Source organism: Hyla sarda, chromosome 2 (genome assembly GCF_029499605.1).
Source record: "Hyla sarda isolate aHylSar1 chromosome 2, aHylSar1.hap1, whole genome shotgun sequence".
Taxonomy (NCBI): domain Eukaryota; kingdom Metazoa; phylum Chordata; class Amphibia; order Anura; family Hylidae; genus Hyla; species Hyla sarda.
In genome coordinates this window covers 387,009,024-387,028,029 of record NC_079190.1, presented here as the reverse complement: position 1 = coordinate 387,028,029, position 19,006 = coordinate 387,009,024, and the positions used below count along the sequence as shown (strand labels likewise).

The window sequence follows — 19,006 nt, the reverse complement described above, 5'->3', positions numbered from 1 at the left end:
CTCAGCTTTCACTGACAGCTACTTGTCAGTGGTTTTACATACCATATCTGTGGCGTGCAGTGCATTACCAGCAATCTCTTATGAGAAAATGGGTTGTACCATCTATAAAAATTAGGAATATGTATGCTATGTATTCAAACAAACTCACAAACAATTATAAAATGATGGCACACATGTTTGCTCCATTCTTTGCTACATATCTATACGGACTCCGATAAGCAGACATTGACAATGGGTCATGAAAATGCTTTCATGTGGAGAAGCGGGGCAAGAAAGGACACAATTGAAAATTTTTTCCATAAAGTATATAAGTACATATATTGTGGATCTATTTTTGCTAAATAAAATACAAATTTTTAACATTAATCTTCTCTGTATGTAATATTTCTAATCAATGTTATTTTGATCAATCTTTATTTATATGGAACAGCTGATTCTGCTGAAAGGGCGTCTAGTGGGTTGGGTTGGGACAACTAACTGACGCTTCTATTCCCATGCTGACAGTTTAGTGTCAGCTATTGCAATACAGTGGTGCCAAAAAAAAAGTCCCCGACCCCGAACAATCTCACAAATTGTATTTTTAATCTTAAAATGTGGGCATGTCGGTGAGCTTTCCCCACAACCCTACAAATTTATTATAGGATCCTATGCTAGTTTTTTTCCTACAAATATATTTTAAACCATAAGCAATTTGCCAATCTTACCAAAATACAGCATGATAAATTTTTTGGCCCCCATCACCATCTTAGTGCATTACCTACAGACATTGAGATTGTTAGTCCACCATGCAAAAAGAAAAAAAGGGTGCTGTGTGAGAAGAGAACTGTTTTTACCCACATAGCATACCATATCCAATTAAATTCTTGCCCCAAGTGCAGGAAGGCCTAACTACACCTTTTCATGGACCCTTTGTACTGCTCTTGCCTTATCCTGCAGCTCTGCTTTTTCAGATTGGCTACTGTATATAAATACAAGCCCAGCATGAAATAAATAGGGTCAAGTTCTGATGCATTCAAAATAAACGGATGATTATTAGAAACCTTAAAAAAAAAAAATCTGGTAATTGACACCTGTCAGAGGCCATATAACCAGCAAAGGTGAGCAGAGAAAGGGTGTTTAGGGTCCCACCCAAAGTGAGGCCACCTTCGGGTGGTAGATGGGTGACAAGTTTTGATCAAAAAGTGTGCTAAGAGCCTCCATTTTTTGATCAAGAGTGCTGTGGCAACCTTCTATTTATACACTAGGTAATTGACACCTATAAGGCAAATACATATATATATATATATATATATATATATATATATATATATATGCACAAAGGTGTATATATAAGGCAAACCAGCCTAGACTTCTATGCAGAGAAATGGATGACTGGGGATTGGAGCGTACGCCGTCTGGTTCCCCAGCTTATATATCATGATCGCAGCTGATCTCGGTGCGATCAACAACTTTTGACATGTCCGATCGACATGTCAAAAGTTGTTTTTAAAGAGGCCCTGTCATTATTAAAAACTTTTCATATATTGCAGGACTCATTATAATATGACATTTCACAATATACACCTGTTAAAAAAAAAATAATAATTCACCTGAAATTCAAGCTCAAAATAGCTGCCACTAGGGGTCACCTGTCTTTTAGCCAGACAGACTAGTCTAGATTTTACAGCATACTGGATACCGGCCGTAAAGCATACCGGTATCCAGTATAGGAGATTTCTATTGAGTGTATGCAAAACTACAGATAAAGTATGTGTGGACATGCCAAGAGCTGTTGTTTTACAACATCTCGAGGCAACACTGCTCTAACACAGTTATTTACAAACATTGCAGCTTCAGTTGTTACTAAACTACAACTCCCAGCATGCTGAAATAGTCAAAGCTTTCTCAGACTCCTGAATGACAAAGAAGTTGATCAGACATTCAGGAGTCTGTGAAAGATGAATGACACACATAGTGACAGCTATGCTGATTAGCATCCAGCTTTACTAGGAGAAGATAAAACATATAGAACATGCATTCATAAAAATGCTGTACTTTTATCTAAAAATCCTTGCACTAATATTATAAAGATCTATTCTTAGATTTATAAATTTTATCCTGTGATGAATTCACCATAATGTCTTCTGATTACTGCAGGCAAGCTCCAAGTATCTTTCTCTGTCTAACATGACACAGCATAAAACCAGAGAGGAAAGGGTTACAGAATAGAGAGTACTGATTGGCTGACTGCACAGGCTTGCTCCTGTGAGGGTGACAGACTGACACGCCCCCTCCAGCCTGCACAATGAAAAAGTAACTCACCAGCAGATAAATGCTTATATCTCTGGATATATAGGTCCGAGACACATAAAAATTATATGCACATGATCAGGATTGGGTCCTGAGTAACATGTCACTTTTTTCTTTCTTTTTTTTGCACTATGACAGGTACGCTTTAACGACAGTAATGTTTTAAAGGGGTACATAGGTGGAAAACTTTTTTTTTTTTATAAAATCAACTGGTTCCAGAAAGTTCTTCTACTCTGGAGAGTTCCTGACATGGACAGAGGTGTCAGCAGAGAGCACTGTGGCCAGACAGAAAAAAAACATATAATTTCCTCTGGAGCATACAGCAGCTGACAAGTACTGGAAGGATTAAGATTTTTTAATAGAAGTATTTACAAATCTGTTTATCTTTCTGTAACCAGTTGATTGGGGGGAAAAAAGTTTTCCACCGGAGTACCCCTTTAAGAGAGAGGTATGCTTGAATTTTACTTCATGATTTCAATGTATACATTTATTAAAGGCAAATTATGCATCATTTTACTAACAGCTGTGTATATAAGAACACCTGAAGCAACAGTACATTAGAAGGAAACGGTAAATGTTTCTCTCCAGAGAATCCAGATTCATACAACATATCAGGGTGGTTATTTAATTATAGCAAAAGCAGTAAATAGAACACCATGCTGTACGAGCCAAAAGAAATTGATCCACCATAATGAATTTAACCTAAACAAAGACACAGACAACATTCTGAAAGCCGCTGTTGTGTGTGAAATAATTTGTTTCTCTGTCAACCAGCAATATGTGCCATGAAGAAATCACAACAGGTCAAGGATTAGAGAATTGTTTACTGCATGTTCTCATTGCCCTAACCATTGCAAGTGGAATGACATAGAAGTCACGCAATATGTAGTGTTGAGATTGGACTATTGAATTAACAATATCTGAGCTTAGGGCACTGTTTATAGGTTATCTTACCCTTGGTCTCAAGAAATTAATATATCCAATATTAAGAGATCTGAAAGAAACCGTAAGAAAGGGGATCGTCTGCAACAGGCGGTGGTTTAGGCGGAACGCACATTTATCTTGGCTCCTTCCCCGCTGACTAAAGATGTTTGGTTGCAGGCTAAGGGTGCTTATTCTAATTTCTTGGAAGTGGCTGCTGATCATAAACATTTCTTCACTAAACAATGGTATTTTGAGAGTGGTGAGAGTACAGGAAAACTGTTAGCCTCTATTGTGCGTTCTCAGCTGGGGGTAGCGTACATTGGCTGTCTGCAGCACTCACAGGGGAGGGGAGTTACTGAAGATTCTGACATTTTGGAGGTGATGTTTGACTTTTATATGGATGCATACTCTTCTAAGACTGTCTGTTTTGGGGTGGACCTGGACACATATTTTGGAGCCGGTGAGTCTGCCCACTCTTTCTCCTGAACAGAGGGATGAGCTAGATTCGCCTATCTCCCTGGAGGAGGTGGAGTTGGCATTGAAGGATGCTGCGAATGAGAGATCCCCAGGTCCAGATGGGCTGCTAGCTTAGGTGTATAAACAGTTTCAAGGGATTCTTTTGCCACAGCTGCAGTGGGTGGTCGAGTCAGCAGTGCTGGAGGGCTCCTTGCCTCCATCTATGATAGATGCTATTGTGGTGCTTCTCCCAAAACCAGGAAAAACCCACTGTTGGCGGGGTCATATAGATCAATTTCTTTGCTATGTGCTGATGTGAAGCTGCTGGCTCTGGTACTCGCTAACAGGTTGACTAAAGTTGTTCTGTCACTAGTCCCTGGGGACCAGACCAGTTTTATTCGCAGGGTTTTCCTAAACTTACAGATGGCTCAATAGGGGGCTGGAGCTGGCTCGGTTTTTTTTTGCTCGACGCTGCCAAGGCGTTTGATAACGTCGAGTGGAACTATCTGGTGTGTGATGGATAGAATGGGCTTTGGGACTCAATTCCTTTCATATGTTCAGTTGCTGTATAGGAATCCTACTGCTAAACTCAGAGTGAATGGTAGGCTCTCGGAACCAATTGCACTACAGAGGGGCACGCCCCTTGTTGCCTCTGCTCTTTGCCTTGGCTAATGAGCCATTGGCTTGTCTTAGGTCTTCTCCTAATGTTGTGGGATTCTGCTGTGGGTCTATGGAGGAACGGGTTGCGCTCTATGCAGATGATATGTTATTGTTTTTGGGGGATACGGCCCGTTCCTTAATTCCACTAATGTCACTGATATTGATTTTGGTTCCTACTCCAGTTTATTGATTGATTGGGACAAGTCTGTGCTTTTACCTCTTGATCCAATGCCTGTCCTCCCTCAGGTTGATACTTCTGGCTACAGGTGGTTTCTAGCTTTAAGTATCTGAGGATTCATATCACTCCTTCCCTTACATGATTTTCTTCCTCACAATCTGACTCCTTCACTGAATAAGAGTTCTCAAAAAGTGACAAGTAAGTTCCCGCTCTCGGTGGTAGGCCGGACTAATCTGGCTAAGATGGTTTTGATGCCACAATTATTAAATGTCTTACAATACTCCTCAGTGTGGATTGTGATGGCCCACTTCCAGAGGATAGAGCACCTCTTTAGACAATTGGTATGGGGGGGGGGGGGTAGGTTGCATATGATTAGGCTGGAGACTTTACAGTGGGGTAAATAATCAGGGGGACTGGCCCTTCCCAATCCTTGGTTGTACTTTCTTGCCTCCCAGCTACACTAACTCCAGGGATGGGCGAATGTTCATATGCTGGGTCCTCGGGTAGGCTATTCATGACTAGATATGGGGTTGTGTACTTCTACACATGCTGGAAATTGGTGCCCTTACTAGGCCTCCTGACTCCTCTCAAACTACCCGGCTTATTTGGGGTCATACTCAGAAGCTATTAGGCATTACAGGCTGCACTAGGCATACTCCTTCATGGCGTAATCCTGGTCTGCCTGCTTTCTTTACTTTTGTGGATGCTGGATTTTGGGAGAGGATTATGTTGTTTGGAGCAGTTGTGTACCCAGGGTGTAGTCAGGAGCTGTTGGGACTTGCAGAAGGATTTTGGCCTTCCTCACTCATCATTCTACTGTTACTTGCAGTTATGACAGGTGTACGAGACGCAGAGTAGGACATTGTCATTGACGATCCATGCTAATGCTGTGTTTGACTCGGTGGTCACGAAGCAGGAGTCGGCGGGGGTTATCGCATGGCTGTATTGGGGAATTGCTGAGTTTCCATTGTGAACGATTTCCCCTGACAGTTCGTAGCAAGTGGGAAAGGGATCTCGGCTCTTTAACTGATGAGGACTGGTCTACTGTGCTGGCACTCACCCCGTCACTGTCTCTGTCAGAAGCTAATAGACTGTCTCAGCTGTTTTTTTTTTTGACAGAGTATATAAGACTCCTAGATGTGGAGTGTTGGATGCCCACTCGGTGCATATGATGTGGGACTGCCCACTTCTCGCTATCTATTGGCGGTGTGTAATACAGCTTCTATGGAGTCCATGGAGTTACACTGCCACTTCTCCCTAAAGTGTGTTTGCTGGGTCTTATTGGGTTTGTAGATGGGAACCATCTGGACTGGAGGTAGGGATTTTGCGAGTTCTTTACCAGGCTTGGAAACTAATAGCTCAGTACTGGATTTGTCCTACTCCCCTGACAATTGCTGTTCTGATTGCTAGAGTTACCCATATTAGTGTTGCTCACGAATATTCGCAATTCGAATATTCATTGCGAATATTACGAATTTCGCAAATTCGCCAATATTACGAATTTCGAGATTAAAATTCGCTATTACGAATATTCGTCACAAAAGTCACAAATATAACGAATATTCGAATTTCACGAATATGGGATGAATATTCGTCCTCATATTCGCGAAATATCTCGAATTCGAATATGGCATATGTCGCTCATCACTAACCCATATAGTTCAATTGGAGAAGGGAATATATTTTAAGTGTAAAGCTATTCACAAGTTTGAAATGGTATGGGGTCCCTGGGTGCAAAACTTTTACCCACCTGATAGGACGGTGTGACTGTGAGATTAACGTGGATGTTACCATTGGTGTGTGTAACTAATGTGAGGTGTGCGATAAGGTATTGTTTGCTTGTGTAAGTGTCCATGTGTTCCCTCCTTGTGTTGACCCTTCTAGTGTGGTTGCTTGCATCTGCCCACTGTAGGCTGAGATTAGGTCTTCCTTACTTGATCCTTATTTTGTTTGCTTACTCCAGATAGTGGATTATGCTTTACTGATGGCTGGTTAGGGTTTTTGTATGGGGGATGGGTTTAGATGGGGAGGGAGTGGGAGGGTTTGGGATGTGGGGTCATTTTTCTTGTTTGTTTGCCTTGCAAAGTCATTATAGTCTAATCCAGTTTTTTCCAAGCCCAAATGTTCTCTATCGGATATCCCCAAACCATGACCTATTGGAGGTACTTGTGGACTGCGCTTGGGAAAAAATGGTCTAAGGGCATGTACACTAATGGTGGATATGCTTCAAATTTACCATGCATTTGTTGTGGATTTTCCCGATTGATTTTAATGCAACAAATCCACAGCACATCTGCAAATTTTCTGTGTGATCATGCCCATGTAGGTTTAATGCAAAGTATGCAAATTTTTATGATGTAGTTAAAACTGGGCCCATAACTGGGCAGTATACATTTTTTGCATTCCATGTATAGTGCAGTAAAACATCTACAAAAGACAACTCTTTGAGAAGACCGCTTCCTTACTCAGACCAGATGTTCTGTGGCAGATTTTCATTTCCTCATTTAGTACGCATACTTTGGGAAGCCTACCCCATAGAAGACCACTTTTTGTGCAATTTGGGGGGGGGGGGTTAAAACTTTTTTAAAGTCAAAGTTAAAACTTTGACTTTAGAAAAATAAATAAAAAAATCTAAGTTTTAACTAATACATTGCTATTATTCAATAGTGTTTAGCGGCATAGGCCATATTCGAATTCGCGAATATTCGCGAATATATGGACGAATATTCGTCATATATTCGCGAATATTCGCATATTCATAATAATCTCGTTTTATTTTCGTAAATGCGAAAAATTCGCGTATGCGAAAATTTACATATGCGAAAATTAGCACACACTAAAATTAACACATGCGAAAATTCGCATATGCGAAAATTCGCATATGCAAATGTTCGCATATACGAAAATTCGCACGCCAGTCTCACACAGTAGTATTAGAGCCTTCTTTACACCACACAAGCTGGAAGCAGAGAGGGATGATCACTGTGATGTGTACTGTGAAGAAAAAAAAAACAAAAAAACGAATATTCGTAATTAAAAATAAATAGCGCTATATTCGCGAAATTCGCGAAATTCGCGAATATGTGATATTCGCGAATAATATTCGAATTGCGAATATTCGCGAGCAACACTATTATTCAATATTGTCTCTCTGATTTGGAGATGCAGATTTTTTATTAAAAGGCTAACCTACCCAACTGTTAAACTTCAAATAAGGGGAGTGGATAGAATCACCGAGTATGCCCCTGTTACCAGAATTTGGAAAATAAAATAGTTCTATAGTATGGAAAAAGGTAGGAATATTACTGGTTAGGGATCTGTTTAAGGGAGGTATATTCCGTTCATTTGATGAATTTCAAACAGATTCTCAACCGGCAATATTTTTTAAATTATTTACAATTGAGACACATGTTTACTACTCAACAGAATTTATGTGATAAGGATTTAGTTTTGGATCTAATTGCTGATTGAATTCGGTCCGTGATTTTATTTATAAATTATTTAAGCTATTACTTGCTACTTTCCACAGGAACCGATTGGTGTAGAAAATGAGGACCAATGGGATTTTACATTAAGAGCTGTCCCTGGTCAATCTTTGGGGGAAGGTGGGTGCCTGTCACAATTATAAATTTTATACCAGGTCTATCAGACTCCAATCTTTCTTCATAGAATAAGTGGAGTATGGAGGAAAAATGACCACAGGAAGGCACTGCTGAATCCCAAGCGAATGGTAACAAACCAACCCAAAGATGTAGTAGTACAAAGTAATGGAGAGGTTTATTAAAGGGGTTATCCACCATAAGGTGATTTTAGTGCTTACCTGCCAGACAGTAATGGCTTGGGAAGGATCTGCGCTTGTCTTGGGCTAAATGGCTATGTTGTGAGATTACCATAACACTGTGGCTAGCTTTTTGTGAACTGGTATTTCCTGTTTGACTTTTCTTTTTTACCTACAAATCCCATAATTCCATTTTCCTCCCTCCCACACATCAGCCACCTCACCCATTGAAACATAAATGAGCTGCATCCATTCAAAACACCTGTGGTTTTCAATCAGGGTGCCTACAGCTGTTGCATTAGTTGCAGATTGATCTCTCTCCCACCAAGCGATCACTCCACCTATTGAAGCAGACAGGCTCCCTGTCATCAGCTGACTAGTGAGTCAGGCCTCGGCCGCATTGCAACCTGGGACAAATCTGAGACCACAGTGATTGTGTATGCTGTTAAAAATAAATCTTGGGGTAAAATTCACAGAGAAATTGTGAGAAAACCATGACACACGGATACAGACACTATATTATGAACTACACTAACTTTACAGCCCCTATAGATAAGTCAAAAAAAAAATTCCTGGAATACCCCTCTAAGGTAAAATACAAAACATAGATTACGCATTTTGGGGGAGCCACCCCCTTCTTCAGATCAGTATACTGATCTGAAGAAGGGTGTGGTTCCCCCGAAACAAGTAATCTATGTTCTGTATTTTACCTTAAGTGCAATTGAAAACTTTGACTTTTTTTTTTTTTTTACTTTTTGTGCTGGGCTCCTCACTTTCTACAAAGTAGGCAAGAATTGGCACCAAGGGGCATGGCCTCCAGTAGCCCAGCACTTTTATGTTAATTTATGACAGAAAAGGGAGAAATTGGTGCATGGTGTACTCCTTATAACCAGCATTATACATGATAAATTCTCCCCATAATAGAACTGGTAAGCAATTGAGGTGAATATAATTGCACCCCAAAACAAACAAGTTTTTCAACTTAATTTTGCCGTAAAACCGCATAAAAAAAAAAAAAAAAAGAAAAAAAATGAACCAACAGCGAAAAATGGCCAGAAACACCATATGAAAAAAAATACAGCTAAATATAGGGTTCCAAAACAGTGTGTGTGTGAGCATAGCCTTGGACAGTTTTAGTAAGTTTAGGCCAGTGATGGCGAACCTTTTTGAGCCCGAGTGCCTAAACCGTAATGCACGCCAACTTTTTTTTCCCTCAAAGTGCCCTCAAATAGAAATCATCCCCAGTCTGTGATGTCCCCCCCTTATCCCCAGCCCGTGCAGTATGTCCCCCTTCACACATAGAAATCATCCCCAGTCTGTGATGTCCCCCCTTATCCCCAGCCCGTGCAGTATGTCCCCTCCACACATAGAAATCATCCCCAGTCTGTGATTCCCCCCCCCCCCCTTTATCCCCAGCCTGTGCAGTATGTCCCCTTCACACATATAAATCATTAGGCAGGAGAGATAAGGAGCTGTGTAAGTCCTCTCTTCCCTGCTCTGCCTTCTGTCTGCCATGCAGACCTGCGTCCTCCGGGAGGGGTAGATGAAGAGGCGTCGCTTGGGGCGTGGCTTATTTCTCCCATGCAGACCTGTGTCCTCTGCTCTGCCTTCGATCCCCCCAGCTCTAGCTTTGGAAACCTTTGGAGAGCTGAGGGAAGGAGCAATTGCAATTCTGGATGGGCCGCATGGCAAACTATGGCTGCGTGCCCACAGAGGGGGCTTGGGATGCCACCTGTGGCACGCGTGCCATAGGTTCCCCATCCCTGGTCTAGGCCAATGTATGTCATCACGGAAAGTGGAATTTGCTACAATTCCTGCATCAGCCTATAGTCTCATACAGCACTATGGGTTATATTGCCACAGTTATATGATTTTCTATGCTTACTTCTATGCTTGGTTCATAACAACATGGCTCAAACGTCAGCTGAAGAGGGGCCCCATTCATGGAAATCAGTGGTCTCAAACTGTGGCCCTCTAGATGTTACAAAACTTCAACTCCCAGCATGCCAGGACAGCGGTTGGCTGTCCGGGCATGTTGGGAGTTGAAGTTTTGTAACATCTAGAGGGCCACAGTTTGAGACCACTGATGTAATTGAAACATTGAGGACAAGCAGAGATTCATAGGTCTATGCATAAGTTACATTGCACCTTTTGTCTGAAGTTAGACTATATAGATGACTCCTTGAGGCTGCGCACCGAGCTCTTCTGACTAGGGATATGAAGATGAAGTATTCTGCACTAACTAATAATGCGAAGCATTGTGATAAACATTCCATATATTCAACTTAAATTAAGTCAACCATCTATCTTGCATCTTAGATATGTGTGCAAAAATCCTGGGAAAAGGGAAGAGAGAATAAGACAATGACAGAATAATAGAGAAAATTATCATCTCCAGTCACCATGATAAGTAACCACATTTCAAAAGAGCAAAACATTAATATAATCACAATTGTGAAGGGTTGGAACTACATTCCTAGGACTAATTGAAAATACAGTGAATATGACCCTCATTGATTATCTATGGGATGACCCGTGTGGTGTGAAACGATAAAAAAAAAAAGTGTCCTACAAAATGTTTTTCAAATGCCAGTATCAAGAACACAGATGACATTACACCAGGATAGGGAGACATGAAATACGCTAAGATGCTTGTGGTGGTCCTCGTGCATTGTCCTTAGTCAGCTTTGGATCTTAGAACAGATACAAACATATTATTTATAATGTATTTTATTTACATTTTGCATAGCACTGGAGATACATTTTCATGTCTGCCCCCTATTTCTCTTAATAAGCAAACAATTCAAATTCTTAACAGATTTCTGTTGTTACTTGAAGGCTCTGAACAAACATCCTAGATGCTGCTTGCAAATGTGTATAGTGCAGGGGCGGATCCAGAGTCAAGTCTCGGGAGGGGCACTATTAGAGTATTTTGTGTTGGCGGACAGAAAACAAGATGTTGCTCACGGAACTTACAATATTATTAAATGTATCATACAGTCCTAACCTTGTTTAAGACTCTTAGGCCGTGTTCACATGTCAGAATAATAATCAAATATACAAATTGCTGCAGAATGGGAAAGTGCTAAAGAGGTTTTTACCATTTAAAACTACAGCTGCCAGTATGACCTAAGCAGTGGTGAGGGGATGCTGGGAGTTGTTGTTTCACCCATCATTACTGCAGAACTTACAAGTGACTCCAGCTCTAATAGGACACAGTAAGGAGAATACAGAATGATATCAGTGACAACAGGTGACGTCTTTTCTATAGTTTTTCCTTATCTAATTCAGATGGTACATACCGCCAGGACTTGTTCCAGCTAAAAATTCTCTCTGCAGAACTTGACGCCCAGATGGTTTCTATCTGATCCTCTACATGAAAACATTAATTATTATAATACTGCCAAGCACTGTATTCTTCTAATACAGTAATGCCACACACCCTCTGAATATAATTCTGACACACTGTACCCCCTGAATATACAACACACTGTACCCTCTGAATATAATACCGCCACACACCGTGCCCTCTGTATATAATACTGTCACACACTGCACCCTCTGAATATAATACTACCACACACTGTGTTCTCTAAATTTAATACTACCACACACTGCACTCTGTGAATATAACTTGCTGTACAGTGCACCCTCTGAATAAAATACCCAAATGTTTTGTGGCCCATAAAAAACGTACCACCCCAGAAATTCCTCATCATATACACTATACTTCTGAAATGCAGAACACTCTGTGCCTTCACATATAGTAATAATGCCCCATCTTGTGCCCCTACATATAATAATTATGACCCGTCCTGTTCCCCCCACATAATAGTAATGCCCTCTGTCCTGTGCCCCTAACATATATTGCCCCCTGTGCTGTGCCCTTAACATATAATGCCCCCGTTCTTTGCCCCTCACATATAATGCCCCCATCATGCGCCCCTCACATATAATGCCCCGTGCTGTGCCCTTCACATTTAATGCCCCTGTTCTTTGCCCCTCATATATAATGCCCCCATCATGCGCCCCTCACATATAATGCCCCGTGCTATGCCCTTCACATATAATGCCCCATTTTTTGCCCCTCACATATAATGCCCCCATCATGCGCCCTCACATATAATGCCCCCTGTGTTGTGCCTCTCACATATAATGCCCCCTGTGCTGTGCCCCTCACATATAATGCCCCATCCTGTCCCCTCAGGGGGCATTATATGTGAGGGGGACAGCACAGGGGGCATTTTATGTTTGGGGCACATGACAGGAGCATTATTTGTGAGGGGCACAGCACAGGGGGCATTATATGTGAGGGGCGCATGACGGGGGCATTATATGTGAAGGGCGCATGATGGGGGCATTATATATGAGGGGTGCATGATGGGGGCATTATATGCGAGGGGTGCATGATGGGGGCATTATATATGAGGGGTGCATTATGGGGCATTATATGTGATGGGTACAGCACAGGGGGCATTATATGTGTGGGGCAAAGCACGGGGGGCATTATATGTGTGGGGCACAGCACAGGGGGCATTATATGTGAGGGGCACAGCACAGGAGGCATTATTTCCTATAATGCCCCCTGTGCTGTGCTCCACACATATAATGCCCCCTGTGCTAAGCCCCTCACATATAATGCCCCCTGTGCTGTGCCCCACACATATAATTTATATGTGTGGGACACAGCACAGGGGGCATTATATGTGAGGGGCACAGCACAGGGGGGCCCCTGCCATGTGCTCTTCCCATATAATGCCCCCTGTGCTTTGCCCTGTAGCCCCTCACATTAAATATTCCCTTTATCCAAGTTTTTAAATCCCCCTCCTCCTGTACAATATAGTTCCCCAAATCCCCTGGGCCCTGAGCATACTCTTCACTACTTACAGTATGCGGGCTGCGGGGACAGGATCTCCGGGCGCCGGCGCGATGATGTGACGTCATCGCGCCGGCCTCTAGTGGATCGCGTCCCCGCAGCTCACACACTGTAATCACAGCGTGTGAAAGTTTAGTGAATGGTGGAGCTGGAGCTTACAGCTTCAGCTCCACCATGCAAGGTGGTGGAGCGGGTGCTGCATACTGCAATCTCGGGGGGGGGGGGGCAATTGCCCCTTTGCCCCCCCCCCTGTATCCGCCACTGGTATAGTGTGCACTAAGATCAGATTAAAAGGGGTTTTCCAAGGAGTAGAAACAGCCCTATCTCTTCTTCTTCCCAGTATTTACTTCCACTCTCTGTTCTTCTTGGAACTATACTTTGCGAGAGGAGGGTGGCAGACGTTTATCATTATGTGCAGGCAAAACCGCACGTGATGACCTATAGTTGCACAATGATGCTGATGTGGTGGGGAATTGTGCAGCTATTGGTGATCACAAGCCATAAGAGCTGGGGAGCAAAAGAGATAGGACCTTTTCTGCTCCACGGACAACCTCTTCAACGGAGAACTCCAGTGAAAGTTAACTTATCCCCTATCAACAGGATAGGGGATAAGTAACTTATTATACAAAAATATATATATAAGAAAAGATAGACAAGAGCCCCACATAAGGATTTAACAAAGAGTTTCCATAACCTTAGAGAAAAACTATAAACAAATATAAATTCATCCCCTATCCACATTGGGGGAAGGGACCCCCTGTAATCTCCGGCATGGGACCCCGGCTCTCTCAGTAGATGGCGCACACTCCATTCATTTCTATTGGTGTGCTGATGATGCCTGAGTGCTGTACTTCGGTGCTCCCATAGAAATTAATGGATCGTGTGCCGTCTGCAGAACGTCTTCCTCACTGAGTGCTGGGTCCTGTCCCAGAGATCGCAGGGAGTCCCATCAGTCTGACCCCTCCCTGTGGATAGGGGATGAGGTAATTTTTGTCATAGTTCTACTTTTAGGTTATGGAAATTATTTGTCAAATCCTTATGTGGGGCTCTTGTCTATCTTTTCTTATAGATTTTTTTGTTTCATTTTTAAAAAGTTTTAAACAAGTGAAGCAAATGCTACTGACTGTGAATAGGAACCATATAGACTGGCTTTTATAATTTATTTGTAAGTGAGATGTAGGCAGCCTTGAAGACCTCGGAATCTTATTGTACCTAACTGGTGTGGCCCAGTACAGGAGTTGCACACTTGTACCCTTGCTGTCCTGTCTGGTGGACTCTATTGCAGTGTCCCCTGAGTCCCCCCCTTAAGCTGAGTATGTTAAATGGTTAATAAGTCCCTATATTATCTAATGTTATGTATATATGATGTTATGTGCCTTTGAATGTTGTTGCTAGGTGTTGTAGCCAGGGCAGGTGCCAGTGATCAGATGACTTGTAGGGTGACCTATGGGATCCCTCCAGAGTCTACCCCATATAAACCCTGGGAGGAGCTAGCTAGTAAGTCTAAGCTCTGCTGAGGAACAGTCAAGACCTGAGAGAAAGTGTCTGGTGTCCTGAGGAGACCCAAGGCCTACCACGCAGGCAAGCTTCCACTAATCCAGTGCCCCACAGGTGAAAGTCAAACCCTGGTAAGCTACATACAGGTAGAAGTCTGTCTAGTCGGTCCTAGTCAAGTCAGTCAAGATCAGTCTGTATAAAGTCAGTGTGGTCCTGCAGCAAATTGTCCAAGTCCACTACAAGTACCAGCGAGCCCTAAAGTATCTGAAGTCACTGGTCACCTCCTTGGGCCTAACTGAGCTAAAAAAGACTATTCCATCTGTCTGCCACAGTAAAGCTCTCGTTGTTCCGTAACTTGGTGTCGGAGTCATTACTTGCCCCGTGCCTAGCCCAGGATCCAGCAGCCATACCTTCTGTTGGTGTGGAGGTAAAACCCTGCCCTGGTGTAAAAAAAAACACAAGGGGTTAATGCCATCTGTCCCTAGGGTAATAACATCTGCCCTCCATCACACCCTCACCACAACTTTTGCCATCCTACAAACAGGATACGGGTGTGCCCCTTAAGCAAGAAGTACCCCCCCCCCCCAGTCTGAACGGCGTCCAGTATTTCAGAGTAAAATGCACAACAAAAATTGTGCCAGAAAATGTACGGGGCTTTGTCAGTGAAACTTGTCTGTTGCAAGGCGCTTGTGAAATAGAGGGGTAGGTGAAGAAAAGTCTGCTATCTGCCATTGTGCTGTAAAAGAATTGTGTCTGCCATGTGTAAAATATGGCCCAAAGTTATAGTGCATAACAAAGTGCTGGCTGTACTTGAAAGAGTTAAAGATGTGCAGGAGAAGCATGCGAAAATGTCCCGCGCTGGTCAGTTTCCCACCCCTGGGCCGGGAAACCATGTTGCCGTCCAGAGTCCTAGGTGGAATTTGAAAGATCTGCCCCTTGTTGCTGGGGGGGAGCGGAAGTCAGCGCTGCACCACTGACGTACTTCTGGCCGGCGGCCATCTTCCCAAAATCCACCATAAAAGAAACAGTGCCGCTGGATCTCTTCCATTTGCCAGCAGTCTGCAGAGAGAGGCGCAGATGTTTCAGGGGTTGGCGGACCGGCTGCAGAGGATCTCCATTGGGGCCGAAGACACCTGCCTAAAAGTCCCACTGCCCGATAACGACGAAGAGTTGTCAGCAACTCCGGCAGGCAGAATGCCTGCATCATCCAGAGGAGTGTTGCCGGTGAAGCTGTCCCCACACCACCGGACCTGGGGATCTTGGGCGGAGATCAAAATGGAGGAATCGGAAGTGAGTACCCTGGCTGAGGCCACTTTCTCCACCTCTCCATCTATCCCCAACCCAGAGCCTGCCCCCCAGGTCCCAAGGCCCACAGCATGCCCCCAGTCACCACCGCTGCCCCCGGTGGCTATTTGGTGAGGAGCCAAAACTCATCCAGTATATGAGAGAGTACCTTTTGCCCCTGCCAGGTAAGCGCCATCCCCCAATACCAACAGCCCAGTCCGAGAGGACTAAACAAGAGGCCCAAATGGCTGCATTAGTAGAGGAGATAAGGGCACAAAGAAGGAAGGAGTATGGGCCAAAACCAATGCCATATGAAGTGTGCCAAGCGCAGCAACAAGACACAAAATCCCTTGAGGCCCTGTACATTAGGATGCTAGACCACCCCCAAGAGGGAGAGCCACCCCTAGAGAGGCGCAGAGCCACGGTCATTAAGTTTGATAGAGTTCTGGGGTTTGGCACCCTCATGGACTGTGGTCACGGTGGAACCATCCTAGTAAATAGAAGAGCAGTCAGGAGAGACTATCTCCCACCCCATCTGCATTCTCTGGAGAGCAGGCAGAGCGCAATATACTCCGGTCAACAGCGTGAGAGGAGAGTGTGCGGCAACGGTAACCCGGGCACCAACTAAAGTGCCTCGGCCAACTCCTGCTGAGGAGGAGGTTTGGCTGACCCAACAGGCACCGACACCTTGTCCCCCAGTGGCGCAAGCTGGTGCCGTGCAAATGGTAGTCACTGTGAGCCCTACCATAACTGAGTCCACGTTGTCCTGATTGAATTGGAACACTCATGTCAGTCCTTTGGGGGGGGCACAGTCCCGTGGTCCCCGTTACATGTCCCAGCCTAGGAAGCAGTCCGAAAGGCGAGACTGGGATGGGAGATTTCCAGGCTGACATTCATGCATGATCATTTTGCTTTCCACTATTTAGTTGAGAGACTGACTTTGTTTTTGTGGGAGTACCACTGTTGTTTTCCAGGTTGATGCAACATTTAAGAAAAGTGCCTGGTGGACTAACCAAGAACTCTCGTAACCACTCTGCGTAAGTTTGTGTGCCCGGCTTATAGCCAAGATTCTTTACTACAGACTCTTCTGTACCAGAACTGTGGAGCGGTACTCCAAAAACTGCTTACAGAGTAATACAGTATATTGTTTATTCCTTTTGCACAAGTGTATGTAATTATAAGTATTATTGTACAACTGTATAGTTCGAGTCACCATGTAATAAAGTGTATATAAAGTGTTTATACAAAATGTCTAAAGTGTCTAATGTCCTCTCTACCCATGGCAAATGTGTAGGAGGTATCCTGACTCTATTAGGAGAAGCGTATCTACTCACCTTACAGCCATGGAAATGTACATTAAGGTATAGAGAGTAAAGTATCTATGTGTATAAAAGTTTCTAGTTAACCACATGCTAGTATCTAGTCTAATTTTATGTACAGATGTCAGTAATATACATAGTATATCTTGTGTATCACACATAGTCAAATATCATATGTTTAATCAGGACTGTAGCCATAAAGTCAGTATATTCAGTCCACAATAGTCATCAAATGTATCATCAAATGTTTAATGTCTATTATTTTCCTGTCCTTTGTGCACAGGGTTCTCTTGTGGCCAGAGAGTTCTCCTGAAAGACGTAAGTAGTACATAAAGTGACAGAGCTATTGTGTATATGGATATGTTCACACTACGGAATTTGAATGGAATCTCCGCTCACAGAATTCCACGGAGATTCCATTCTGGCGGCGTCCGCCGAAATACTTGGGCGGTAGGACCGAGTTGCACTGCGCCGTCACCATTGACGGCTATGTAGTGCTTGCGGACTTCCACGCAAAGAATGAACATGTTTCAGCGGCGGAATTGTCCGTTGCTGAAATTGCTCAATGAGAACGGGTTTCGCGGAAACCAATTCATACTGATATTTATGTTCACATCGCGTATTTTCGATTTAAGTAGTTACGTAGTGTGAACATACCCTCTAGGTAACATTTTCATGTGTTGTCAGAAAAATGTATAACTGCTAGTCCTAAAGTTATGGGGAGAAGTAGCTAAAGCCGAAGGGCCCCATTAGCACAGGCATCAGGGTAGAGATCCTCAGGCAGCCTGATCCGAACTAAGTTTTCACCAAAAAGCAGTTGCAAGGCCAAAGAATCTCAAATATATTTTAATCCTAACTATCCCACTTTTCAAATCCCCAAAGATGGAGCATGTAAGGAGGTTGGTTGTAATGCCACATGGACTCTTCCACATTTCATCAGCCCTGTTAAGGACATTGGTGCAATGCCCCAGGAATGATTTTGCTATTTCATGGCCTCAGTAGCCACTTTATATTCATCCACCCTCCAGGACTGGGTGCCAAGGACAGCTGTTGTTAAGGGGGGGAGTTTGTGGTGGCCCAGTACAGGAGTTGCACTGCTGTACCTTTGCTGTCCTGTCTGGCGGACTCTATTGCATGTCCCCTGAGTTCCCCCATTAAGCTGAGTATGTTAAATGGTTAATAAGTGCCTATATTATCTAATGTAATGTATATATGATGTTTTGTGCCTTTGAATGTTGTTGCTAGGTGTTGTAGCCAGGGAAGGTGCCAGTGATCAAATGACTTATAGGGTGACCTATGGGACCCTCCAGAGTCTCCCCCTTATAAACCCTGGGAGGAGCTAGCTAGTAAGCCTAAGCTCTGCTGAGGAACAGTCAAGACCTGAGAGAAAGTGTCTGGTGTCCTGAGGAGACCCAAGGCCTACCACGCAGCCAAGCTTCCATTAATCCAGTGCCCCACAGGTGAAAGTCAAACCCTGGTAAGCTACATACAGGGTGAAGTCTGTCTAGTCGGTCCTAGTCAAGTCAGTTAAGATCAGTCTGTATAAAGTCAGTGTCGTCCTGCAGTAAATTGTCCAAGTCCACTACAAGTCACATTGAGCCCTAAAGTCTCTTAAGTCACTGGTCACCTCCTTGGGCCTAACTGAGCTGTAAAAGACTATTCCATCTGTCTGCCTCCGTAAAGCTGCCGTTGTTCTGTAACTTGGCGTTGGACTCATTATTTGCCCGGTGCCTAGCCCAGGATTC

General features: G+C 43.5%; 1 long non-coding RNA gene across 1 annotated transcript in view; it reads right to left on the bottom strand.

Annotated features, from left to right (window-relative positions):
• Positions 1 to 19,006, bottom strand: part of LOC130357990 (uncharacterized) — a 70,931-nt gene that overhangs the window by 36,342 nt on the left and 15,583 nt on the right. The gene's annotated exons all lie outside the window — the stretch shown is intronic.